At 37.6% G+C, this 27,858-nt stretch overlaps 1 protein-coding gene across 18 annotated transcripts in view; it reads right to left on the reverse strand.

The window, feature by feature from the left end:
- LRRC4C (leucine rich repeat containing 4C) overlaps positions 1-27,858 on the reverse strand; it is a 1,357,112-nt gene that overhangs the window by 41,461 nt on the left and 1,287,793 nt on the right. The gene's annotated exons all lie outside the window — the stretch shown is intronic.

Below are 27,858 nucleotides of genomic sequence, written 5' to 3' on the forward strand. Positions count from 1 at the left end.
ATCAAGCACTCTCTCAGACCACAGTGGAATAAAACTGGAAATCAACTCCAAAAAGAACCTTTAAAATAGGTGGAAATAAATACATGGAAATTAAATAACCTGCTCCTGAATGGGCACTGTGTCAAAAATGAAATCAAGATGAAAATTAAAAAATTCTTCAAACTGAATGACAATAATGTCACAACCTATCAAAACTCTGGGATACAGCAAAGGCGTTGGTAAGAGGAAAGTTTATGGCCCTAAATGCCCACATCAAAAACTCTGAAAGAGTACAAACAGACAATCTAAGGTCACACCTCAAGAAACTAGAAAAAGAAGAACAAACAAAACCCAAACCCCACAGAAGAAAGGAAAAACCAAGATTAGAGCAGAACTAAATGAAATTGAAATTTAAAAAATACAAAAGATAAATGAAACAAAACCTGGTTCTTTGAAAAGATACATAAAATTGATAGACCATTATCAAGCTTAACCAAGAAAAGAAGAGAGAAAATCCATATAACCTCACTAAGAAACAAAACAGGAGATATTACAACTGACACCACTGAAATACAAAAGATCATTCAAGGCTACCATGAATACCTTTATGCACATAAATTAGAAAACCCAGAAGAGATGGATAAATTCCTGGAAAAAGACAACCCTCCTAGCTTAAATGAGGAAGAATCAGATACCCTGAACAGACCAATAACAAGCAGTGAGATTGAAATGATAACTAAAATATTACCAACAAAAAAAAGTCCAAGACCACACGGATTCACAGCAGAATTCTACCAGATGTTCAAAGAAGAATTGATACCAATCCTTTTGACATTATTCCACAAGATAAAGAAAGAACCTTCCCTAACTCAATGAAGCCAGCATCACCCTAATACCAAAACCAGGAAAGGACACAACCAAAAAAGAAAACTACAGACTGATATCCTTCATGAATATAGATGCTAAAATCCTTAACAAAATACTAGCGAACCGAATCCAGCAACATATCAAAAAGATAATCCACCATGATCAAGTGTGTCTCATACTACAGATGCAGGGATGGTTTAACATACGCACGTCAATAAATGTAATACACCACATAAACAGGATTAAACACAAAAATCACATGATCATCTCAATACATGCAGAAAAAGCATTTGACAAAATCTAGCATTGCTCTATGATTAAAACTTTCAGCAAAATCAGCATACAAGAGACATACCTGAATGTAATAAAAGCCATCTATGACAAACCCACAGCCAACATAATACCGAATGGGGAAAAGTTGAAAGCATTCCCTCTGAATGAACAAGACAAGGATGCCCACTCTCACCACTCCTCTTCAACATAGTATTAGAAGTCCTAGCCAGAGCAATAAGACAAGAGAAAGAAATAAAGGGCATCCAAGTCAGTAAAGAAGAAGTCAAACTGTCACTGTTTGCTGAAGATATGATCATTTACCTTGAAAACACTAAGACTCATCCAGAAAGCTCCTAGAACTGATAAAAGAATTCAGCAAAGTTTCTGGATACAAGATTAATGTACATAAATCAGTAGCTCTTCTATACACCAACAGAAACCAAGCAGAGAATCAAATCAAGAACTCAACCTCTTTTACAATGGCTGCAAAAAAAACACAAAAAGCAAAAAACAAAAACAACAAAAAAAACCCAACCAACCAACCAAACAAAAAAACCCAACAACAACAACACTTAGAATATACCTAACCAAGGAGTCGAAAGACCTCTACAAGGAAAACTACAAAACACTGCTGAAAAAAATCATAGATGACACAAACAAATGGAAACACATCCCATGCTCATGGAAGGGTAGAATGAATATTGTGAAAATGAGTATACTGCCAAGAGCAATCTACAAATTCAACACAATTTCCATCAAAATACCACACAATTTTTTACAGAATTAGAAAAAACAATTCTAAAATTCATATGCAATCAAAAAAGAACCCATATAGCCAAAGGAAGACTAAGCAAAAAGAACAAATCTGGAGGCATCACACTACCTGATTTCAAACTTCACTATAAGGCCACAGTCACCAAAACAGAGTGGTACTGGTATGAAAATAGGCACATAGACGAATGCAGCAGAATAGAGAACCCAGAAATAAACCCAGATACAGCCAACTGATCTCTGACAAAGCCAACAAAAACATAAAGTGTGGAAAGGACACCCCTTCAACAAATGGTGCTGGGGTAATTGGCTAGTCACATGTAGGAGAATGAAACTGGATCCTCATCTCTCACCTTATACAAAAATCAACACAAGATGGATTAAAGACTTAAACCTAAGACCTGAAACTATAAAAATTCTAGAAGACAACATTGGAAAAACCCTTCTATACATTGGCTTAGGCAAGGATTTCATAACCAAGAACCCCCCAAAAATGCAATAAAAACAAAGATACATAGCTGGGACCTAATTAAACTAAAGAGCTTTTGCACAGCAAAAGGAACAGTCAGCAAAGTAAGCAGACAACCCACAGAGTGGGAGAAAATCTTCGCAATCTATACATCTGACAAAGGACTAATATCCAGAATCTACAACAAACTCATACAAATCAGTAAGAAAAAACAAACAATCCCATCAAAAGTGGGCTAAGGACATGAATAGGCAATTCTCAAAAGAAGACACACAAATGGCCAGTAAATATATGAAAAAATGCTCAACATCACTATTGATCAGGGAAATGCAAATCAAAACCATAATGCAAAAGCACCTTTCTCCTGCAAGAATGGCCATAATCAAAAAATCAAAAAACAGTAGATGCTGGCGTGGATGCGGTGAACAGGGAACACTTCTACACTGCTGGAGGGAATGTGAACTAGTACAGCCACTATGGAAAACAGTGTGGAGATTCCTTAAAAAAACTAAAGGTAAGAACTACCATTTGTTCCAGCAATCCCACTACTGGGTAGGATTACCCAGAGGAAAAGAAGTCATTATTTGAAAAAGATACTTGCACACACATGTTTATAGCAGCACAATTCACAATTGCAAAATCATGAAACCAACCCAAATGCCCATCAATCAATGAGTGGATAAAGACACTGTGGTATAGATCTATGAGGGAATACTATGCAGCCATAAAAAGGAATGAATTAACAGTATTTGCAGTGACCTGGATGAGATTGGAGACTGTTATTCTAAGTGAAGTAACTCAGGAATGTGAAACCATACATTGTATGTTCTCACTGATATGTGGGAGCTAAGCTATGAGGACACAAAGGTATAAAAATGATACAGTGGAATTTGGGGACTTGGGGGGAAGAGTGGAAGCGGGGATGAAGGATAAAAGACTACAAATATGGTGCAGTGTATACTGCTCAAGTGATGGGTGCAGCAAAATCTCACAAATACCACTAAAAAATTTACTCATGTAACCAAATACAACCTGTACCCCAATAACTTAAGGAAAAAATTTTAAAAATTACATTTATCTGTGACTATAGTTTCAGTTTAATAATTATGGTATGCAACTGGGTCTTTAGTCCCTAAGAACAAAACAAATTTTAGGATTTGATATTCTAAAACCAAAAGTTTATTTTAAAATAGCATTATTAGAGGTTAAAACATACTTACCAAAAAAAAAAAAAAAAATAGATTCCCTGGCATGTGAAATTTGGCAAGGATGAAGAGAGGGGCTGTTGCTCTCTGGCTCTGGATTAGAACATTTGCACATCAGAAAGATTTTTAATGTGATCCATCAAAGTGCCCACTCTTTAGGAATACAGGTATCCAACCTAATATCCATTAGCAAATGAAAAAATGTTTCAGATGTTTAAACTGACATTTGATTCTAGTCTTATGTTGGGTTTGTTTAAATGAATGCTACTGTCTTCATCATGAAACTCATATCAATCAATTGTGGATTAATAGTAGGAAAAGAGTATCAGAAAAACAAAACAAAATGAAATGAAACTTCCTGGTTGATTAAAATTCATTTCTTTATTCACTCATGATTTTTTTCTTATCTTAAAATAATCTAAATCTTATTGAGCATGATATGATTAAGTGGGAATTGGGCAGATAGTGGAGTTGGGGATGGATTGTAATTATACTACACTGCGAAAAAGCAAAGTGCACATTTCTACATATAGGGAAAATCCTCTTGCAGATGAAAATTTGGTCGTTGATTTTCTTTGTACTCCAAAGAGTCTAAAATATTTCTCCCATTGTTAACTGCTTGGAGAATCCTTATCAGGACAGAAGTTTCAGACGTCGAAGATAATTTTCAAATTGGAGTTAGAGAAGCCATTCCCAGGTTAATGAGCACAGAGCAGCAGGCATTTTGAAGGGTTTATTTGGAGAAAGGAAACGTCTGCAGTAATCAAGTGATTAAGATGTGATACTCAAAGCGAACTCTGAGCGATCTCATTAGCAGAGACTAAGAATAGTCTAAAAATGCAATAAGAGCCCTTATACAAGGTCACAAACATCCCAGTGCAGGCCAGCTGTGTGGGACCCACTGAAGAGAAACATGAGGAAACTGATTATACCAGATTAAGAAATCTTCCTTAGAAAAGGTGAGAGATTCTTCCCACTTACTAAGGGAGGAAGAGCTAGAAATATATGAAAATCCCATTGCATAGTATTCATAGTTCTCCAGATGTGCTTATGCATATTAAAATACATATACTTTTATTCCATAATGTAGTTTTAATCATTCTAAATTAATTTGAATCACTTCCATACAAATACTACTTTCTCACACATCTTTCTTCACAAATTTCCCTAAAAAGTCCTCCTACTCAACTGCACACTGTCACTTTTACCTCCTTTCCCTGAAATTACATTATATGTTTATTTGTTTCCTTTTAAAACTATATTCCTGCTATCAAAATAATGGAAGCTCCATGGGTGGAAGGACACTATATAACTTGTTCACTATCTCATTTCTCAAGCCTAGAATAATATTTGGCATGTAAGTTTCTAAAACATTTATTGAATAAAAGAATAAAGAACCCTTTTTAATTTTCATAAAATCATTGTTGAGACTACACCTCTATGTGTTATTACATGAATAACAGAATGTTGAAATGAAAGTTTTGGCCAGGGAACCAAGACACACTGGATAGTACACTGGAAAGGGGGTATGCATTTACAATGGAGGTGGTCATCCGTGGTTGTTCATAACCTCTTAACACAACAAAGGCAAAAATGGACCAGAGAAGAGTTGCGAAGATTTTTTTTTTTTTGGACAGAGTTTTACTATGAGTCCCACTTTTAAGTGAAGTTGTGGGTGGTATTACATCCTGACTCTCAATTTTGTAGAGAGTAGCTTCAAGATGATTATTAGATTTTTGAGCAACTGTCAGTGGGTTGTGACTTACTATCTTCAACTCCAAGGGGAAGGAGAATTGCAGAAGGATCCGGTACCTCATCACAAGACTAAACATAGGGTTATGATGGTTAAATAGAAGAGACTCAGAAGGCTGGTGTCTAAATTTCATCTGAAAAATTTCAAGGGCATGAGAACAGATGTTGATCATATATACAAAGGTGTCAACAAGAAAGCCATGAAGATATATAAGATCCTGTACAAGAGCATTGCCTGCAGAAGTCAACAGCTTACTAGAGGGAATCTGAAAGTATTTCCAAATGCTTAGGAACTGAAAAAGGAGTAAGTGATGTGTCAGCAATATGCCATCACTCTCATCAAGGCAAATTTATAGACGAGCGAAAGGGCAGGGGTGGGCCATGAAAGAACACATTAAAATCATCATTAAAAAGTCAGTTTCAAATGTCTGCCAGATCCAAAGATTATGTTGTCAACTGAAGATGGTAACTATCAAGTGCAGGCTATTCTCCTTACTTCTCACCTATTTTCCCTAACCATGATGCAGCAAAGGAGAGTCAGAACTAGGGGTAGGCAGATAGAAGAAAAGGAGGAATAGAAGACTATGTGACAACATAGGGAAGAAAGCAGCCACGTCCACGCCTCAGTCTGCGACTTCAGGCTTCCCACCCAAAATAGAGCCTGTGTTGGGAAAGGCAGGAATCTTAGTATCAGTTAAAAGTCTTGAATATCCTATAACCAGATTATTTAAATTATTGACCATGGGGCTTCATGTTACCTAAATATTTCCAGAAAGTTTTCATCTAGGAACAGAAGTAAAACTTGGTTTATGAATAAGTTTTAGTAGGAGAAAAAAATGAAATCTCTTTACAATTACATCCCAGAATTTGCCAAGTTCAATATCACGACTAAAATAATTTTACAGAGTTTTTAATTGCAGGTAAGAACCCCTCTCAAATATTAACCTTATTTCTCTCTGGCCATGCTTTACATTTTGTTAATGATTGATAATGAGGAGGCAGTTAAATAAAATGTTTACTTGAGAATAGGCCTCCCAAATGTATACACAAATTATTTTTTAAATCAGCAACAAATAATTCTCAATGTGTAAATATTTTTAAAGTATCTGGTATTTCTAAAATAGCTCATGAAAGAAAAATACATTTAGGAGTTATTTGAAAATTAGAGGAGGCCGGGCACGGTCGCTCATGCCTGTGATCCTAGCACTTTGGGAGGCCGAGGCGGGCAGACTGCCTGAGCTCAGGAGTTCAAGACCAGCCTGGGCAACACGGTAAGACCCCGTCTCTACTAAAATACAAAAACTTAGCCCGGCATGGCAGTGTGTGCCTGTAGTCCTAACTACTCGGGAGGCTAGGGCAGGAGAATTGCTTGAACCCGGGAGGTGGAGGTTGCACAGTGAGCCGAGATCGCGCCACTGCACTTCAGCCTGGGCAACAGAGCGAGACTCCTTCTCCGAAAAAAATTAAAAAGAAAATTAGAGGCAATAAGTTCTGTCATATAATCTAGGAAAGTGTATAACTCTGTGCTGAACAATTTACAGAATCTAGGAGAATGAAACACAGTGGTTGTGTCTGTGTGTGTAGTTGAGAAGGGGTAACGTCTTAGTCCATTTGTGCTGCTATAACACAATTCCTGAGTCTGGGTAATGCATAAATAATAAAATTTATTTCTCACAGTCCTGGAGGCTGAGAAGTCAAAGATCAAGGTACCAGCAAGTTCAGTGTCTAGTGAGGGTCCAGTCTCTTTAAATATTCATGAATAAGTACAAGCAGAAAATGGGTTATATTCATAGTTCCAACGATTCAACTTCTTACTCATTATCATCATCTTTTCATTGTCTGGAAAACTGGTTCCAGAAGAAAAAAAAAAAAGACTGACCGTTATGATAAGCCAGACATCATTTCCGGTGCCAGCTTTGTTGTCTCTCCACAGGGACTTAGTCTGCTTGACCTTCATTAGCTCATAGGCATCACAGCTGCAAACGCTCAAACATTTTGGCATTTTTCTTTGGTGCAAAGGTTAAATAAAAATGGATTTTAATAATTTTGACAGAGAATTAGAGAAAGAGATATAGATGAAACAGATAAATAAATAAATTGCTTCCTCTAGACCCTGGGTAAGAGAACAAGCAAGCACCTGTTTGCCTCTCACCCAGGGTGAGAGAAGAAGAAAGCACCTCTCTTGATGACTGAGATTTCTGCCATGACTCTGGAATTTGGGAGATCACTCTGCAACTTTTCTTTCACTTGTATAGTACTCTCCACCTCCCCGTTAGATGGTAAGGTACATAAAGAAATCTGCAAATGTTTCGTCGCTTTGTAGCTCAGTGTTCATCCGCCTGTTTCCTTGTTTTGTTGTTGTGTTTATTAGGGCCAAGTACTATAACAAACTTTACGTAAGGTATGTGATTTGTATCCTCCTAGATGCTAAGGAAATGGTAACTTAATAAGGTTTAATAACTCAGTCAAAGTTAGCATAGTTGATAAGTAGCAAAGCCAAGTTTCTTATTCAGGCTGTCCAAATACAACAATGAGGCACTTTAACTTGTACTTCTAAGCACCTGTTTAGTGATCATTTTCATGAAATAGGATTTAACTCTCAACTCTCAGCCTTTCTGGATGGAATGTTCTCATTTGCCATCTCACCTCATCTATAAGCTTCATTATCCCTCTAACCACCTCTACTACATATCTCTTTTGTCTCTTATCTTCTACTATAGTTTTGTTAAAGGGCAGCAACCATATTGCACCTAGTCTTGATTAAGCAGGCATGCCATTTGTCACAGAGCCAAGCAAGAAAATTCCTCATAGTGGTCCCCTTAAGCCATTGCTTGGAACGTTTCCCAGAAAGCAGAGTGCATCCTATCCATACCCTATCCACCATACCGTGTGTAAGAACATTAATATCCATTAAAAGTCTCTGATAAATTTTCAATCAAATTTTTAATACAGCCCAGAGAGAAAGATAGTTTCACATTATCTTGAAGGTTTGATCTTAGTAAAGATTGCCTGTCTTTCAGAGGGTTTAGAACAAAGTATGCTGCATTTCAAAAGAAGTCACCACCTCCTTCAATGTCTGAATGACAGTAAGGTAATAAAACTCTCCCTTAAAGGAATCACCGGGTTGCAAAATACCTAGACTATGAAGACATTTGCTAGCAAGGTATCAAGTGTGTAAATTGAACCATGGCTGATTTTAATTTTATGATGGAATGTGAAACTAAAAATAATTATTTATATATATTTGTGTATATGTATGAGTATGTATATATTCTGAAATGCAATATATTGTTATGTATAAATTGGACTATAAGCTGCTTCTAGAGTCAGTCTATCCTATGAATAGAAATTGATTATAATAACATAATAGCAAGTATGGTACCTGGTTAGAAATACCACATGAAAGAGAATTCCCAAGCTAAGTGCAGTAGGCAGAATTCTAAGATGACCCTGAGCCACACCCTTATATAATCCTCCCACTGAGTATGAATAGGATTTATAACTTGCTTTTTTTTTGCTTTTGCAAAAAATTGCAAAAGTGGTGGGATTATAATTTGTTTCTATAACATAAACAAATATAAACTCCCTTGATTGGGTTGCATTACACAGCAAAGATGATGGGAAGTTGTACATATGATAAAATAATTTTTATATAAGACTATGTTAGCACATTGTAGCAAGAGATTCTCCTGCTGGCTTTGAAAAACTTAGCTTCCATGTGGTTGTGAGAGGGTCACGTGTCAAAGAACTCTGAGTATCCTCTAAGAGCTGAGTATGTGGCCTGACAGCCAGCAAAAAAGCTAGGACCTCAGTCTTAAGCCACCAGGAACTGAATTCTGCAAATAATTACTTAAGCTTAACACAAGAATGTCCAGTAGATGCTGTTAAGAAGCTCATCAATGGATGAATGAATTTTTTACATGTGGGAAACATACACAATGGAATATTATCCAGCCATAAAAGAGAATATCGGCTCACTGCAACCTCCACCTCATGGGTTCAAGTGATTCTCCTGCCTCAGCTTCCAAGAATAGCTGGGATTACAGGCATGCACCACTATGCCCGGCTAATTTTTTATATTTTTAGTAGAGACGGGGCTTCACTATGTTGGCCAGGCTGGTCTCCTGACCTCAGGTGATCTGCCTACCTCGGCCTCCCAATGTGCAGGGATTACAGGTGTGAGCCACCGTGCCCAGCCAAATCCTGTCATTTGCAGCAACATGAATGGAACTGCATATCACTGTGACTAACACTTAGACAGCACTAGAAAGACAAATATTCCATGTTCTTTCTAATATGTCAGAGATAAGAAAGTTAATCTCATGGAGGTAGAGAGTAGAATGATAGATACCAGAGGCAGGGAAGGGGGTCGGGAACGATTCTATATTTCAAAATAGCTAAAAGAGAAGATGTGAAATGTTCCCAATACAAATAAGTGAAAAATGTTTGAGGTGATGGAAATCCTAAATACCCTGATTTGATCATTACACCGTGTATGCATGTATCAATATATCACATGCACCCCATAAATTGATACAATTATTATGTATCAATAGAGTTTATTTAAACAGAAGTTTAAAATTGACATCCATCTGGTAACTAAGCTCAGGACATGTTACCAAATTGAAGTATAATTGCTTTTCTCCAGGAATCTTAAAAATGTAAAAATAAAATCTCAGGATAATTATACAGATTGGTATTTATTGAAGAACTATGGGTCATATGAATATATCCTCAAGGAACTTAATTATCTTGACAAAAGCATGATAGCATATGAAACAAATATGACATACAACTAGGTGTATAATTGTATTTGTGTGTATTTATCTTGCTTTGTGTTTGCATATGTCTGCACGTGTCTCTATTTTTATAAGTGTGTATACCCATATATGTATATATATTTGCATGTCTGTATCTATATGTATCTGTTTCTATGTCTCTGTGTATCTGAGAATTTGTGTGTGTGCCTTTGTATTTGTTTCTATATGTGTATGTGTGTTGTGGGAGTTTGTGTGTGCATCTATATGAGTGGCAGAGTGTGTGTATGTGTCTATGTTTATGCGTCTGTTTGTCTGTGTGTACAAAAGGCTTGAAGGAGATGAAGAAAACACAAATTATCCTCTTCAAAGGCTTTTATAAAAATTAGTGAGTAGTAGAGAGAAAAACACAATACAGAAAAACAACAACAAAAAATCCACTGATTTTGGACTCTGCAATCTGGTTTTAGTTCTAATTCTGTGATATGTTAGTTCTGTGACTTTGGTAACCTGCTTCAGTTCTGAGTCTTAATTTTCCCATATATAAAATGAATTAGATCTTAAGAACATACCGGGCATGGTGGCTCACGCCTGTAATCCCAGCTCTTTGGGAGGCCGAGGTGGGTGGATCACCTGAGGTCGGGAGTTCAAGACCAGCCTGACCAACATGGAGAAACCCTGTCTCTACTAAAAATACAAAATTAGCCGGGCGTGGTGGCGCATGCTTGTAATCCCAGCTACTGGGGAGGCTGAGGCAGGAGAATTGCTTGAAACTGGGAGGCAGAGGTTGCAGTGAGCCAAGATGGTGCCATTGCACTCCAGCCTGGGCAACAAGAGCAAAACTCTGTCTCAAACAAACAAACAAACAAACAAAAAACAAAAAGAAAACTATCTCACTGCTAGTAGAAGTGTAAACTGGTACAACCATTTTAGAAAACTGTTTCGCTCTCTTTAATAAAGTTGATCATATTCATGCCATATGACCCAGCAATTGCTGTCGTAGGTATCTATAACCAGTACAAATGTGTACATATGTTCCAAATGTACATTAGAATGTTTATAGCAGCACTATGTAGTCCTAACAGACTAAACTAAAATGAGAACTAGCCTAAAACTAGAAGTGTCCCAATCCCCATTCAATGAACAGATACACTGTGGTATTTGCACCAATGGAATACCATATAGCTGGAGAATGAGCATTCTATAGCCTTACAAAAAATACGAATGAATTTCACAAATATAAACAAAAGAAGCTTGATACAAAGAAATCTCATATAATTTATATATAGTATATGAACCAGCAAACACGATCTTAATCTACACTCTTTGATGTCAGGATAGTAGTTATCCTTGAGGAGCGGGCAGTTACTGGAAGAGAGTCTAAGGAGAAGAGGCATTGTCAGTTTCCTACTGTGTGTGCTGGTTAACTGTGTTCAATTTGTGAAATGTCATGAACACATATGCTTCTGATATGTGTGATTTTTTATTAGAATATTTCACATAAATATAATTTTTTAAAGCCTCACATAGTATCAGGCAGCTATGATGATCGAATAGGAGAATGCATTTAGACATGATTTAAACAAGCTCATCACTGCAGCTCTTCAAAAAAAAATAGTTGTCAAACTCTGGGTAATGACTACTAGTTGGTCATGTAATCAATTTATAGATTGTAACCTGTATTAAATAAAATGAAAAAGACTAGAACAGAAAATATTGGAGTGCATTATATACTGTATACTGTTTTGTGATATAAGCATCCATATATATGTTTATATGGGTAGAGATGTAACATGTACATTTTATTCTGAGTCACAGTTAAAAGGAGTCAAAATTATTGCTTTAAGGGGCCCATGATATAAGTTCATAAAGCCTGTGTCTAAATTATGACTCCCCGTGTCTAGATTATGACCAGCATTGATTCCACATTAGTTAAGTGAAAGGCATTTTAATAAGGGAATCCCGGAGTACAATTAAAGCACTTCCAATGTATATTATGAGTAATCCTGACCATTGGCCTTATCACTCCTGGACAGAAGACCTAGGACTTTCCACACTGTGTAGCCTAGAATTCTGCAAATTGCTTCCACCATACAAAAAGCTTAGGTTGTCCAAAATTGGAGTTTCTTGAAAATACATAGCCTCTGTTTCGACCACTTTTCTTGGTGACCTTGTAGCAGATGTAGTGAGTGGTAGCTCTGCGTACCAGTGAAGATGCAGAATGGAAAATATTGTTCATTTGCATAGTCTCAAAATAATGGGATGAAGATAGTAATTAATAGCTATATTTATACCCCTTGATTTAATTAACTCCAGCTAAGATGTTTGTAATCATGTAATTTTATGTTTGGGTAAATGTGTCAACGTGAACATTAGTCACTAATACAGGCAGCAAGAAAAAAATTAAAAAGCCACCAGCAGAAGGCAGGCCTCGGTAGTTCTCAGTTTTCCACTGTGGGATGTTTTATCCATAGAAATCACTAGTGATGCTATTCTATGACAGAAAGTTCTCTGGAGGGTGGAGAGAAGAGTGGTATAGAATAAATACAGGGGTGAGCAAAGGGTAGGGTGAGGCTTAAGCCTGGAGCTCTTTTGATATTGAGATTAAGGCAGGGTAGAAAAAGGAAGTCTCTTGTGGTAGGGCCATTTCACTTCAAACCTACTCACCCTTATAAGGGAATAGACTAGAGTCATTCCAGCACTTTGGGAGGCCAAGGCAGGTGGATCACCTGAGGTCGGGAGTTCAAGACCAGCCTGACCAACATGGAGAAACCCTGCCTCTACTAAAAATACAAAATTAGCCAGTCGTGGTGGCACATGCCTGTAATCCCAGCTACCGGGGAGGCTGAGGCAGGAGAATTGCTTGAACCTGGGAGGTGGAGGTTGCAGTGAGCCGAGATGGCGCCACTGCACTCCAGCCTGGCAACAGAGCAAAACTCTGTCTCAAACAAACAAACAACAAACAAAAAAACAAAACAAAACAAAAAAACTATCCCACTGCTAGTAGGAAAGGAGATGTGAAATAAGGAAACCAAAGAGGGAACATAATTAGAGATAAAACTGTTTAACTAAGGGGCAGAGGTTATTCTGAGGATCTTGGCAAAATCAAATGGGGACCAAAAGATGGTGGAAGAAGGTCTGTTCAGAGGGACAAAATGTTCAGGTTTATTATAAGACTAACATTTTTGAGAAGCCATTTAGATTGGATTCAGGTGGCAAAGCACATAAAGAAAAGGGGTTCTGGGTAGGGTTGCACACTGACCAAAATAGTAGACATGGTTTTGAGCTGAGTAAAGAAGGGTTCGTTCAGATTTGCTCTAGTTTGCGTCCAAACCTCCTGATGCTTCAAGTCAATGAATCCACTTCACATCTGTGTGGATTGGTCACATTAAATAGAAGAAAAGAAACCTGAAAAATCTCCACAGTATGCAAGAGGCTTCCTTTGAGCTGACTGAAGCTAGGAGCACAGAGCACAAAGGCTCCCTGCCTTTATCTCAGCCACATGGTCCTGCTTTATGAAGGGTCAGATGGGGAAGAGAAACCTCACATCAGAGTTAATGATCACAGTTCTGCTTTGCTAATTAATGCCACTGACTCATGTGGTGTGAAAACACAACTTAAAAGGCTCCACACCAGCTGAGAAATCTGGGCTGGCAGAGGAAAGTAACAGGAAATCCTTTACATAACTAAGAATCAAGGAGAATCTTTCATTTTCTGTTAATCATGTCTTTTAAATCTATAATTTCTGAGTAGGGCAGGTAGGCAAAAATCAAATCAGTGCTGCCCCAACACACTGGTTCCATTTTAATGAAAAGCCATCACCTTCATGTTTCCTCTTATAAGGGAATAGACTAGAGTCACCCATGTCCCAGTCTTTACTTTAGCTTTTTTTTTCCTTCTAATTATTGCATAAGCAATTCTAACCCTTGAGTTTTATAAAATAACTTTGCAACGGAGCATTTTAACTCATGATTGCTTTAAAAACGAATGAGTATGCACTCTCATTGACATATACATTCATAAACATACATGCATGTATATGAGGTTCTAAGAATATATATTATTGAGACTTATTTTTCTGGGATATGGTAAGCTTTAAATAGGACCCTCGTATTCTGAAGGAGTTCATGGATCCTGTTAACTAGTTCATTTGCCAGTCACAGTGTGGACAATTCTTTCTATAGAAAATAATTTCAACGTTATTCTATCAGGGTGAAATTCTGGACCAGGGAAGGATGCAAGGCACTCATACATGTGTATATATTATTTTAAAACTCAGCCCAGGGGTTCAATTCTTATAGCATGTGAAATTTTTAAGGTATAAATATTTTTGGGGTAGAGAGTGAGTCAATCTCAGGGTATCAAGATAACTTGAGACAAATTTATGTAATTACTTAGCAAGTTTTCACCATAACACATTTTATATTTTAGTAGGTATATAAATATGAGTATAGTACAACTATATATATGCACGGATTTGCAATATAATATTTTGATTTCATAACACCTGCTCAAAATGCTATGTTTATTGTTGGGAAAGACAAGGCACACGCTTGTCAGTTGAGATTTCATTCCATTTTCATTGTGAAGGGTTGTAAGCTATGATCTATTCTAGATCTTACTCCATAACCCTTGTACCAAGTCTAGTATTCCACTTAAAAAAAGAGAGATAGAAAATGCAACATCACTTTTAAAATTCACAATTCACACAATTTCTTATTAGCACTAATTATATATAAGGGTAGGTCATTTTGTCTGAAGCCAACCCCTAGCATTAATTATTGCTGTATTACTAGAATGCTAATTTGGGAAGTTTTCAATTGGTCTTCCTTTTGCAAACACAAGATAAAGCTAGGCTTTTAGTTACGAGACAGGTTTAATTTCTTTTGAGTAAAGGGAACAATGGTAGTACTAGCTTGGCTTTACAATAATATATAGTGGTCCCAGATAAAGCACAAATTTGTGATGTTATTAAAACACAGAGTTCTATTTTAACTGTGAGTGATAATAGCACTAGAATGTTACAAAAAGGGACTGTGCATGTGAGTGGGATTCTGCATATGAATATTTGTGTATCTTTTTCTATAACCCAATACACACATATGAATGGTTAAAAGAACATAAAAGCATTTTACCTAATGACTCATCACCCACTCCCAGCTTTGTTCTAGTGTAGTCAGAGTTGCACATTAACTTGGATGCTAACTATGCTCCCGTGGTAAACAAAAAGGCAGAGAACCTTGTGCATCCAAGGAGGTCCTGTAAAGGGCTCACTCGGTGAAAACATCTGCAGTGCCTATTTTAAATCAAGGCCTCCAAATTACATCTTTGGTGAAAGTAAGATACTCACTGCACAGTGAATGAAGGGGCATGTGCCTCACAGTGACACTACATTAAGAGAGAAAGAGAGAAAAAAAAATCTAGAAATAACCAGAGAGGAAAGAAAAAGATAATAAAAGAGAGTGAGATGGAGAATGGAAGACATTCACAAATATCTCTAGGGTACAACAAAAAGAATGCTAATGTCTTGCTCAAATCTTGAGAAATCCAAGGATTGTAAAATCTTTTTGTAGCCAAAACATTAGGAATCCAAGGTAGGAGAAAGGAGACATTCTAACTTCATCAGGTGAGAGTTTACCTGTGAATTTACACTTCTGCCTTTAGAAATCTCAGGCTTACCTCATCCTTCCAACACATGAGCAAGAAATAAAGTGAGAATGTTTCTCTTTACAATGCATTAGATATAATCCAAAGAGAATGCCTGTGATTACAAACTTTTGGGAGACTACACGTTAAAGTAGCACTTCTCAGAGCCTTTTACATGCTAATAAATTCTACCAGTTTTTAAGATGGGAAGGCATATAATATGTAGCGAGAAAGTAGATCAAGGCTCCCTTTATCCAGAGCATTTACAGTGAGGGAAATTATGCTTCCTAAAGCCAATTTTGGAAAAGGCTGAATTAGACTTTTCAGTTAAGAAACGTAACAATACCTTATATTAAAAAGAACAGACCATTATACAAGCTAAAAAATGGAAAAAAATCAAAAACTCATAAAAAAAAGTATTTCAAGGATTGCTTTAGGAATTTTTTATTGTTTGGTAGTTTCATAATGATTTTAACAATCAAACTTGGTAAGAAACTTATTGCTACAGTCTTGATATTTGTTCTTTCTGCATGTGGTTATCTTTTACTGAATGCATAAAATAAAATCACGCTTCAGCATTAAACTTGGCTTTACAAGATTAAGATATTAGAATGTGGAAAAGGAGGCAAAAATTTATGAACAAAAACCCTAGCAATAACTGGAACCATCTAGAAACCCCTGTAGATAGGGCAGGATTGTTTGCTAAATATACTAATTAAATGAGGCAATGTATTAAAATGGTTTACATTGTGCTTGGCACCCAATCAACACCCAATATTAGTAAAAATTTTCATGTGTTATTGATATTCTTATGTCATATACCACATAAAAAAGGGGTCTTTATAAGCATAGAAATGATCTCCTAGAAATAAAGAGAGGAAACTAACAGGTAATCTCCTATGCTGATTTATACACTATATGCGGCAGAAGGAGCTTGTGCTTAATCTAATTTAATCCGACCCCCCCAACCGATCTAATTTATCTAATCAGCTGAAGTAGGTTGCTATTCATTATAGTATAATTCAGCCAAGGTTACCAGTGGCCCTACACAGACTTTGTCAAAATTATCTTTCCGTACCACCATGCAGCACAACGTTGGCCTGAAAGTCTGTTTCCCCACATGATCATTCCTCTTATGAATATATTAGTGCTTTATAAAAGCGACTTGGGAGGCTGAAGCAGGAGAATTGCTTGAACTCAGGAGGTGGAGGTTGCCGTAAGCTGAGATTGCACCACTGCACTCCAGCCTGGGCAACAGAGTTAGACTCCGTCTCCAAAAAAAAAAAAAAAGGACTGAAAGGAGTCCGTTTGCTTTCTTCTGCTTTTTAGCCATGTGAGGACATAATGTTTCTTCACTTTTTTGCTCTTCTGTCGTTTGAGAAAACCTAGATTGCACCATCTATTGCCATCTATCAGGAATAGTCCTCACCAGACACAACTTGATCTTGGAATTCCCAGTCTCCAGAACTGTGAGAACATTCTGTTATTTATAAATCACCCAGTCTTAGGTTATTTTGTTATAGTAGCACAAATGGACTAAGACATACACTATTACTATTCTAGTCTAAATCACTCTCCTAGATGACTTTAGCAGTATTCCCACTGACTAATCCTACACCATTCCTCTCCCTTCATTATCCTGTCCCCACAGAACAGCCAGAATGGTTTTTGAAAAGTCAATCAGATCACTATCATTCCCTCGATTAACTCCCTTTAGCATTTCCTATTCCACTTCCTAAGTGGATTTATGAAATAAATCCAAATTCTTTTTTTTTTAAGATTATAATTTTTATGCTCCCGTTTTACCCTCCCATTCTTCCCATGCTCCCCAGTTTGTTTCTGTTTCATGGCATTTGCTGTCTGTCATTGTTCCTTCTGCTTGAAACTCCCTTTCCTTCAACTGACATATACCTGTCTCCTAGTTATTCAAGTCTTAGGTGCAACAGTTTCTGAAGTAAAGGGGCAGAGGGACCTTCTATCCATGACTGTGTCACCTCGTTTAATGGCACCATCACTCTCGATTCATAATGCTCTGTGTTATAGGTTGAAATGTGTGCCCTCAAAAATATGTATTAAAGCCTTAAGTCCCAGGGCCTCCAAATTTAGCCTTACTGTAATAGAATTTTTATAGAAGTAATCAAGTTAAAATTTGGTTATTAGGGTAGGCTGTAATCAAAAAAGACTGATCTCCTTATAACAAGTGGAAATCTGTACACAAAGACAGACATGCACAGAGGAAGATCAAGTAAAGACAAGTAAAGAGACGGCAGTCATGAGACTGAAGCAGTACATCTACAAGCCAAGATAATTGGCCAAGGACTGCCATCAAATGCCAGAAGCTAGAAGAAAACAAGGAAGAATTCTTCACTAGAGTGGTCAGAGAGTACATGGCTCTGATGGCACCTTGACTTTGAATTTGTACCCTCCAGAACTGTGAGACAATACATTTTTGTTGTTTAAACCCACCTAGTTTGTGGCACTTGGCAATGACAGCCCTAAGAAACTAATGCTATGTTTTCATTTTCATTGCAGCACTTGTCACAGCTGCAACCATTTCTTTGGTTTACTGCTACAGATCACTTTCCACACTAGAATGCAAACTCCACAAGAGGCAAAGACCTGCATGTCTGGTTGTATGCCATGTGACCTGGATTTGGGAGAATGCTAGACAGAGAAATTGATGCTCGAAATATATACAATAAATGAATGAATGATAGAATTGAATGGGAGCATTCATGAAGCTTAAAAGCTAATGAACACAAATACCTCCAACCATTGCCCTTTGTTTTGTTGCTTACTTGATTGCTTTGTACTTGTCTATGCATCCTTTAAGCCCAATCCTTCTGAAGAGTACAATTGAATCTGAGACTACCTATAAAGGTCTATACATTATTATGGAAACAAAATCTCAGTGGATCTTACTTAGTGCCTAGATGATCATACCTGTAAAACGTCAGTGCCATCCCGTAGGAAGAAGGGGGAAGCAAAGGATTCTTTGAATAAGAAACATAGTAAAAATAGTACATAGTTTCTGTCTCTGGCTCTATACAGGTGTCATGATTTGAGTCAGTTATAGATGATGAGAAGCTTGATTGCAGGTATTTCTAAACCAAGGTAGTCAATGAATACTTATGTTGGTAAACTGTGTTACCTCTAAGTTGGGAAGCAACAAGGTATTGTAGTTAAAAAAGTATAGGTTCTGGAGGCAGAGACCCCTAAAGTTCAGGCCCGTTTAACTTACCAATGTGCAAACTTGAACCAACCTTGTATAAGTTACCTTCTTTTCTAAGCTCCAGCTTTTTCAAAAGCCCCACCTAATTGAGGAACAACGGTATACACACTAAAATGTTGATGAGAAAATTATGAGATAATGCATGCATGGTGTTAGCACGCTGCATGAACCACATTAAAAATGAAATACATGCTAGATAATATCGTATTTATTATTGGAAGAGTCTGCTGGTCACAGAATTGATGGACAAGACTGATGCCTTGTGTTATGTGAAGAATACACACCTCAAATCAATTATTTGACTCACACACAAAGTAAACCTATTTTTACTTCTGCTGGCCTTGACCACTGAAATAGTCTTCACTGATTTATATGAAATTGAAGGGCAGGAGTAACTTTAACAAGTAGAAGCCAAATCCCCACAGCTGTTATCAATCCCCACATAACTGATTAGAATCCTAAAGAAACATAAGAGATTCCTTCTTAAAATTATCACTCAAGATTGTTAGAAGGCTATGAACATCTCCCATTGATGATGACTCTAAAGGCAGTATTGTCTCAGTACCCTGTGTGCGCACCTGTGCATATGTGTGCGTTATTTTTCTTCTGCATTGAACCATATTTCTGAAGTAGCCATAGAAACAGTCCCATTTGTGCTTTTATGTTTGTTTGGTTTTTTAACATTTGTTTCCTACACTATAACCATAGCAGCAGTGTGGAGTTTGACCACAAGACAATACAGTTCATGAAGACAAAGAAAAAAGTGCAATAGTAATAACAATAACCAATGGATTTTTTTATTGCATTATAGTTGATACAGTATTTTCCTACTAATTATTTCACTTGCTTCTCCCAGAGGACAGGTCAAAGAGTTGTAAGTAATATTTCTATTTTGAAGTGGAGGGAACTGCGGTCACATGCTTTGATTAAAGTCACAGAGCTATTCTGTGATAGAAGTGGTGCTAAACCCACAAATTTCAACTACAAATCTCCTTTCCTTCCATTATAACTTGCAGCAGTAATTATGTAAAAAGCGAGAGACAGATTGATGATCTAGAATATAGTTAGAAAGAGAGACTACATGAATACATCTAGCTCTACCATTACCATGTAAGATAATATCAGCTTCTCAGCTTTCAAAACATTGCATCTTGTCTATGTTGAGTACTAACATCACAAAGCAGTGGTTGCATAATAGATTTGATTGTGTTAACCTTACCTGATGCTGTTGGCTCATAATATAAAGGACTTAATGTCACTGACTAAATTCATCACTAAAAGAGAATTCACAAAGTTGTATAGATAACCTAAATAATTTCAAAATTTGTAGCAAAACTGGTAAAAATGCGTGAGCATTTGCTTTGCTGCCTTAACTCAACATCCAGGCTTCCCAGTGAACAAGGAAAACCAGACCGGCTTGTCTCTGGGAAATCCTCCGCTTAGTCAACAGCTGAATTCTTCTACCCAAACAAAACACTGTCCATACCCAGAGTGACAGCCCACAAAGAGAAAAAATTCAAGATCAGAACCTCATCTTTCAAAGAATGCTGGAGACTGTCTCATCAAGGCAGACTCAGACTTGAAACCAACCTCTTCCTCTGCAGAGTGATGGCAGTTCCTCATTATCTGGACACAAAGATTTTGAGCCTTTAATGTAGCTTCAGACACACTATATGCAAGGGCTGGCTTGTCCTTGGTGAGTACCAGGAAATTAAATAATTCCAAAGCACCACAGCCTCCCTTAAAGCCTCCAGAACACAAGAATTCTTCCCTATTGATCCACAGTCTGCAGCATTTCAGCCCTTGATTATATACTGTCTTCTGCTCTCCAGTGGTTTGACATGTTCCCATCTTGTTTCCTGAACATATTCCTAAGTCATTTAATTCTTTTTTTGTAACTTCCTTAACACTTCACCCTGCCACCACTATAAACGGGATTTCAGCTACTGTGTCCCATGCCCTGAACTAAATTCTGGAGCTATATAGAGGCTGAGTAAGAAGCCTTGCCTTTCAGAGTCTCCCAAGTTCATAATGGAGATACTCCCATTTATAGCTCACAACAAGATGACACAAGAGCTATTCCAGCAATATAAATATATTATTTGGAGAGTTTAGGGAGAATGAGATGACATAATAATTGATATAATATTCTCTGGTGGAGGAGGATGGGGGTGATACAAGGTTATTTCAGTAAGGAGAATATGACCAAATTCACCTAGTTTCAAAGAGGTTTGGCATGTTTTGAGTATGTCAAGTGGTATAATAAGACTGCACATAAAGAATGAAGATAGAACGTGGCATTATGTGGTAAAGGGACCTGAATACTTTTGCACTGTCCTTCTTGCTATAATGTAAGCTTATTGAGTACAGGGATGATGTGTTTTGTTCACTGTTTATTCTCAGCATCTAGAACAGTGTCTGTCACATGGTGGCAATTAAGTAAACATTTAAAAAATAACGAAATGAATGAGATTGAGAGATAAAGGGAGCCATGCATGATATTAAAGCAAGGGATAAAATAATTAGATTGGTGTTTTAAAAGACAACTTTATGGATTCTTTTTTTTCCACTCTTTTTTTTTTTTTTTTAAGAGACAGGGTCTCACTCTGTTGCCCAGGCATCAGTGCAGTTGGTACAAACATAGCTCGTTGCAGACTTGAAGTCCTTGCCTCAAGCAATCCTCCAGCCTCAGCCTCTTCAGTAGCTGGTACTGCAGGTGCACATGACCACAGTCAGCTAATTATTTTACTTTTTGTAGAAATTGGATTTTGTTATATTGCCCAGGCTGGTCTTGAACTTCTGGCCTCAAGTGATCCTCCTGTCTCAGCCTCCCAAATTGCTGAGATTATAGGTGTGAGCCAATACACCTGGTCCTCTTCCACTTTTAAAATTGCTCTTTTTATAACTTATAATTTATTATTTAATGTAAATCTCCCAGTTTCTACTTTTGTTCTGCCAGAGTCTTTTTTTTTTTTTTTTTTTTTTTTTGAGATGGAGTCTCACTCTGTCGCCCAGGCTGGAGTGCAGTGGTGTGATCTCTGCAAGCTCCGCCTCCCGGGTTCACACCATTCTCCTGCCTCAGCCTCCCAAGTATCTGGGACTACAGGCGCCCACCACCACGTCCAGCTAATTTTTTGTTTTTCTAGAGGAGATGGGGTTTCATTGTGTTAGCCAGGATGGTCTTGATCTCCTGACTTCGTAATCTGCCCACCTCGGCCTCCCAAAGTGCTGGGATTACAGGCATGAGCCACCATGCCCGGGCTGCCAGAGTCTTTTTTCAACAAAATGATGAGGATACTTACTAGAAATATAAGTTAAATCACAACCATCTCTGGTCAAAACCCACCACTGACTGTCATCTTACTTAAGGTAAAAGCATGAATACATCTAGCTATACCATTCTAGTCCTTCTCATGGCCTGAAGAGCTTATATCATTGCCCATTATCTCTAGGTCTCCTACCTTCTTTATCTTTAGCTCTGACTTCTCTCCCTCACTATATACCTTCCAGTCACACTGTACTCCTTGGCATTCCATGAATGAACCAGGCATGCTCCCACCTATTCTCTTTGCTTGGAAGCATCTTCCCCCAGATAGCTATAGGGCTCACAGTCTCATCTCTTTCTGACCTTTGCTCAAATGTCACTTTCCCATAAAACCTTCCCTGAGCAATTCATTCAAAATTTTATACTTTATCTTTCTCCATTGCCATTTTTCTCTTATGCAGTTCCATTTTTCTGTTGTTGTTATTATACAGCACTTGTCTCACTGAACCATACTTTAAAATTTCCTTGCGTTTTCTGGTTATTGCTTCTTTTCTATTTTCCCTCACTTAAGTACAGATCTTTGTCTGTATTTTTTCCCCACTGATGTACCCCGAGTGTTTATGGCTAGAATTGAGCCTGGCACATAGTAGTTGCTTTATAGATGATTGCTAAATTGCATTGAATGGTATCAATTTTCATAAAGACTTTGGTTTTGACTAATATCAAGCAGTAGGAGGTGCATATGGCTTGCTTAGCATGCAAAGTAGTTGTTAGAAATGAATGCTATAATCAATGCACAGATCCTGACAAGAGTATAGGGCTCTATCAGCTTATATGTTAGTATTTTATTGCTGATGTCAATAGCATGAGTCAAATAGGCCGCCACGACATCTTATTGCCATCTGGAGGCTGTACTACCCGATGGCAAGAAGGGAACAAAGATAAGTAAAGTGAGCTTCCAAAGAGTCTGGAAAGGCATATCTGTTCACTTGGTAAACATATTTGAGCAAATAGATAGGTCATGGCAATTCTGCCTACCTAAACTGGATATTTATAGAAGGTAAATGAACGAGCAGTTCTGAAATGATGAGCAGAAGTGAAGAGGCAACATGGAGGCGGCCTAAAAGAAAGACTAGAAACAAACAACTGTATACAACCCCAGTTAATGTAGTGAAACTGCAGCTGCTGGGATCCAGCAGGAGCAGACCTATCCATTTGCTGCTTAAGCTTAGGGTAAGCTAGAAAGTTAGGGAATACATCTGGGATTAATTATTTCATTCTTAAACTGCTTTATGGCCTTCTGAAATATCAAAATGTCCCATGTGTTTTACATTTGTCCCCCTATATCCACTCTCTCCCTTCTCAACCCTGTTAAGACTAGGGCTTGTACTACAAAATCAATGGGTTCCTTTGCTCTCTAGATATAGATCAGCTTCATCCCATGGAAGACACTGGCAGGAGACTAGAGGGAGGGAGGTGTGGAAAGGCAGGCCGTATATTCCTCTGGTTTCCTCGCTGTGGGGTTGGTTGGGCTCTCTCTGATCTTCAAAGAAATATCATTGCTCTTAAAGTGACCTTCTCTGTGTTACTCTCTCCTGGCTACCAGTAGCCTTTCCCTTCCTCTGTCTCTTCAGGCCTAGGACTAGTGATAGCTCTTCTCTTCCTAGCCCCAGGTTACTTACTGCTTTGACTCTTGTGGTTCACCAAACCACTCACATTTGAAAAGCTATCCCTTATTTTTTTTTCTTAACTTTCTTTCTTTTCTTTTTTAGATACGGTCTTGCTCAGTTGTACAGGCTGGATTGCAGTGGGGCAATCTCGATTCACTGAAACCTTGACCTCCTGGGCTCCAGGGACCTTCTTGCCTCGTCCTCCCAAGTAGCTAGAACTGCAGGTGTGTGCCACCATGATTGGATTTTTTAAAAAACTATTCTAGAGACAGGGTCTCTCTATGGTGCCTAGACTGATCTCAAACTCCTGAGCTCAAGGATCCTCCCATCTCAACTTCCCAAATTGCTGGGATTATAGGTGCAAGCCACCACACCCAGCTGGTCATCCCTTTCTTAAACCTTATTTAAATTATACTAATTTGAATGTGCTAGCTGTTAAGTTTCTTGTTGAGTCCTCACTGAAACACAGAACTTCTTTGAGGCTTAGTTTTCACATCAGGAAAGTAAAAATAATAATGTCCACCACTGGAGGCCACAGTGACCATTAAATTGAACATCTCTTGTGCAAAGTAGCTGACTTAGAAGAAAGCATTCAAACAATGAGTTTCTTGGCCTCCTTTGCTTATAACATCACAGTGCACAGTAAGCACCTGCTTACTTTGTCTTCTTCTCCCCGGAGACTGAGTGCTTCTCAAGGGCAGGGCCATAGGCACAGAGATCAGGACCCCTGCTTCTAGCACGTGCCCTGGAAATGTCAGTTAAATGATCACTGAGAGAATAAGAGGCACCAGCAGCAGAGAAAAGACAGGACTCCAAAACCAGACATCATTGGGCAAAACTAAAACATATAACCTCATAATTTGAAGATGAACATGTTATAATTAGATATAGGAGCTGAATGGAAAAGACTACTTTGGTCTTTTTAGTCGCATCTGGTTAGTAACAATGTTGAGAATCTGTCTCCTTTCTGTCTCTCCCCATGTACGTGTGTGTGTGTCCAAACATATGCGATAGATAGGTAGAAAAATGAATAGATAGATGTATCACACTTTCTCTGTCAGTTGTTATTTGACACATTTTCCTCAGGAATGACACCTTGGAAATGAACTGTAACTAAATAAATAGATAATTACACCAATACCTTGTCAATTACCTAAAATCTGAAATAAAACTACTACAGAAGTAATTAGATTAAAGTAAAAGATCATTTGCATTTTAAAACTCAATATTTAAAACCAGGCTTTTTATTTATGGTCCAAATAACATAATTATCAAATCAGCTAAGAAATCATTTCTTAAAGAATGTTTTTACAACTAGAACTCATGTATCGTAACACAAAGCTATTCACATCTGCACATATGTGAAAAAGGAAAGAAAGCTTTTTAATTTGAAAATAAGATGACGAATAATTTACTATGGTGATGAGTTCAGCAATTTATACCTTTAGTTTAGAAGCAGACATGCATATTTTGCAAAACCCCTCCTACCCTATCCTCTTCCTCTTGAGATCCCCTGGTCTGTAGTAAGAAGGGGCAGACGTTGAGTGGGAGGGATCCTGGCAGCATTACCAGAAGTATGTTCTACGTGACATGAACCAAATCAGTAGCACTGAGGGACTACATAAAAGAGCACATTTCTGGGATGATTTTTTTGTTGGAATATGGCTAGCCCCCAATTTTATCACATCTCTCTGTTGGTTTCCTCTTTACTCTTACTTAGAACAGCTCTTCTTTTGTGTCTGTTACTGCACCTTTGCTTCCCAACAAGTGGACACTTGGCAGCAGTGGTTTTTCCTACAGAATTTCCTGAGTGTAAGGAGATGTTTGCATGCGTGCGTGTGTGCATGTGTGTATGCATTCACTATAGCATATAAGTAAATAGTCATGTACACCTTTGGGGAAAATGATATGCTATATTTTTTGTTTTGTATTTTTCATAAAGTCCCCACAGGCTTTAATTTTATAGCTTTAACAGCTGAAGAGTTGAACTGGATCAGAGATAGGTAGCATTTTTCTCTGATAATCACCACAAACAGCATAGAAAGTCCAGTGATGGCATCTAATAGAGACAGTAGTCTTGTTCCGTCACCAAGGTAGGCACAATCTGGAAGATAATACCCTTTGAGTAATAGTTTAAGATGTTTTGTCGTAATGGTCAGCCTGCAAAACATTCTCTCTGTGCCTCAAACTAAGACGCTTCATTCCCATCACCACAATTCTCTCCAGGAAGGATCAAAATAAGATCTTTCTTCCCTTCCTCCCTCCCATCCTCCTTCCTCCATCTCTCCATGTCTCTCTCCTTTCTCTTCTTCCTCTCCCATTTGAGTACCATGCATAACACCACATATATTTGTTACAAGAAAGAAGATGTGGGAACAAATAAAGAAAGGGAAGAAAAAAAGAGACTGAGGTTTTTTTCCTCCTTTGTCTCCAGTGAGTATGAAGTTAAAACTGTATTTTACATACACTTCACTCAAAGATAAGGCATACTGCAAATAATTCTGTGATTTAGCCTTTTCTGGACTCACCTCTACCCCTCAGGCACATGGGGTACACTACAAATTAGGAAAACAAGGTCAGTGTGGCATTCACATTCAATATAGGCGATGTGCTCTGTGATGGACTTTTCATATAGATGGCAATCATGAAAGTCCTAGAGAGCTATGTAAAACAGGACTTGCTATCTTGGTACACACTATCTGAGAACTGAGCTAGTTCAGCTTCGTTTGACAGCAACAGAGCAAGATAATGTGGGTAATTGAATAGTTAGCAAATCCATTTCTGGTCCATTCTTACCCAACCATGAGGAGAGAGCTTAATAAGGAGTTAGATGAGAAAGCCAGGGTGGCACTTAAATGAACAATAGAAAAGAGAGACAAGGGAAATGAAGCTTTGCCCATCAGGGCCAGAGCTGGTCACCCAAGCACAGCTCACCCCGGGACTCAGAGTCTGCTCTTCCCTTTGGGTGGCCCCCTATGGCCAATCCCCTTCCCTCTCACATCTCCAAGTGGTGGACACAAAATGAGAGTGATTCAAATATTTATTAATGTGAGGAAATGTAATTATCAGGAAATTTCATTCCTTGATGCTCTCCCTCTCTCTCTTATTAAGAAAGCTAACTGATTCAGAATGAGGTAAACCCAAATGTTCAAATGTATTTCTGCCTATTAATTTGAAAGCACTTAAAATATACTTTGTAAAGTAATAAGTAAAAAGTATTAATAACAACAATAATAATTAAAGTTTATTAAACACTGTTTCTGCTAAGCACATTACATGCCCAGTCTTATTTAATTTTATCTTCATAACACTATTATGAGATGTATATTACATCCACCTTCCCTCACTGTGTCTTTCTCTCCTCCCCACTGCCTCAACCATCCTGGCCTAAACTCCCAGATATAAACCTCACATACCACCCTTGCTTAGCACCAGAGGAAACAAACAAGTATAACTTCTGGATTCTTCAGGGTACACATAAACATAAAAAAAGAGTTACTCTATAAAATTTCTGCATCTCTTTATTATCTCAGCATAAGGCTTAGTGCCTTACTTAATTATTTTATGAACTAAATGCCACAGAATAAGTAATTTTCCAAAAACTTCTTATTTTAGAATTGTACGCAGCTCCCAAAAGGTATAAAAATAATTCTAATTGCATGCACAATGTTCAACGGCAATATTTAAAGAAAAAAGAGACACAGCCACATTTACAGTATGATACAGATACAGAAATGCACACATGAATATACACAAAAACCTACATACACAATTCTCACAATGAAAACATCCCAAATGTCAAATGCATGGAGCTCTAGGTTGACAGGTAATTTGTTCATTTATGTGTTTTTCAGCTTTATCTGTCTTTGTATTTTCAGTTTCCTCCAATTGTATTTGTAGCAAACATATACTGAACTCTTATCATGCATTATTTTAAAATCATTACACATGTTAACTAATTTAGTTTTCATA

The sequence above is a fragment of the Pan paniscus genome, chromosome 9, assembly GCF_029289425.2.
Source record: "Pan paniscus chromosome 9, NHGRI_mPanPan1-v2.0_pri, whole genome shotgun sequence".
Lineage (NCBI taxonomy): Eukaryota > Metazoa > Chordata > Mammalia > Primates > Hominidae > Pan > Pan paniscus.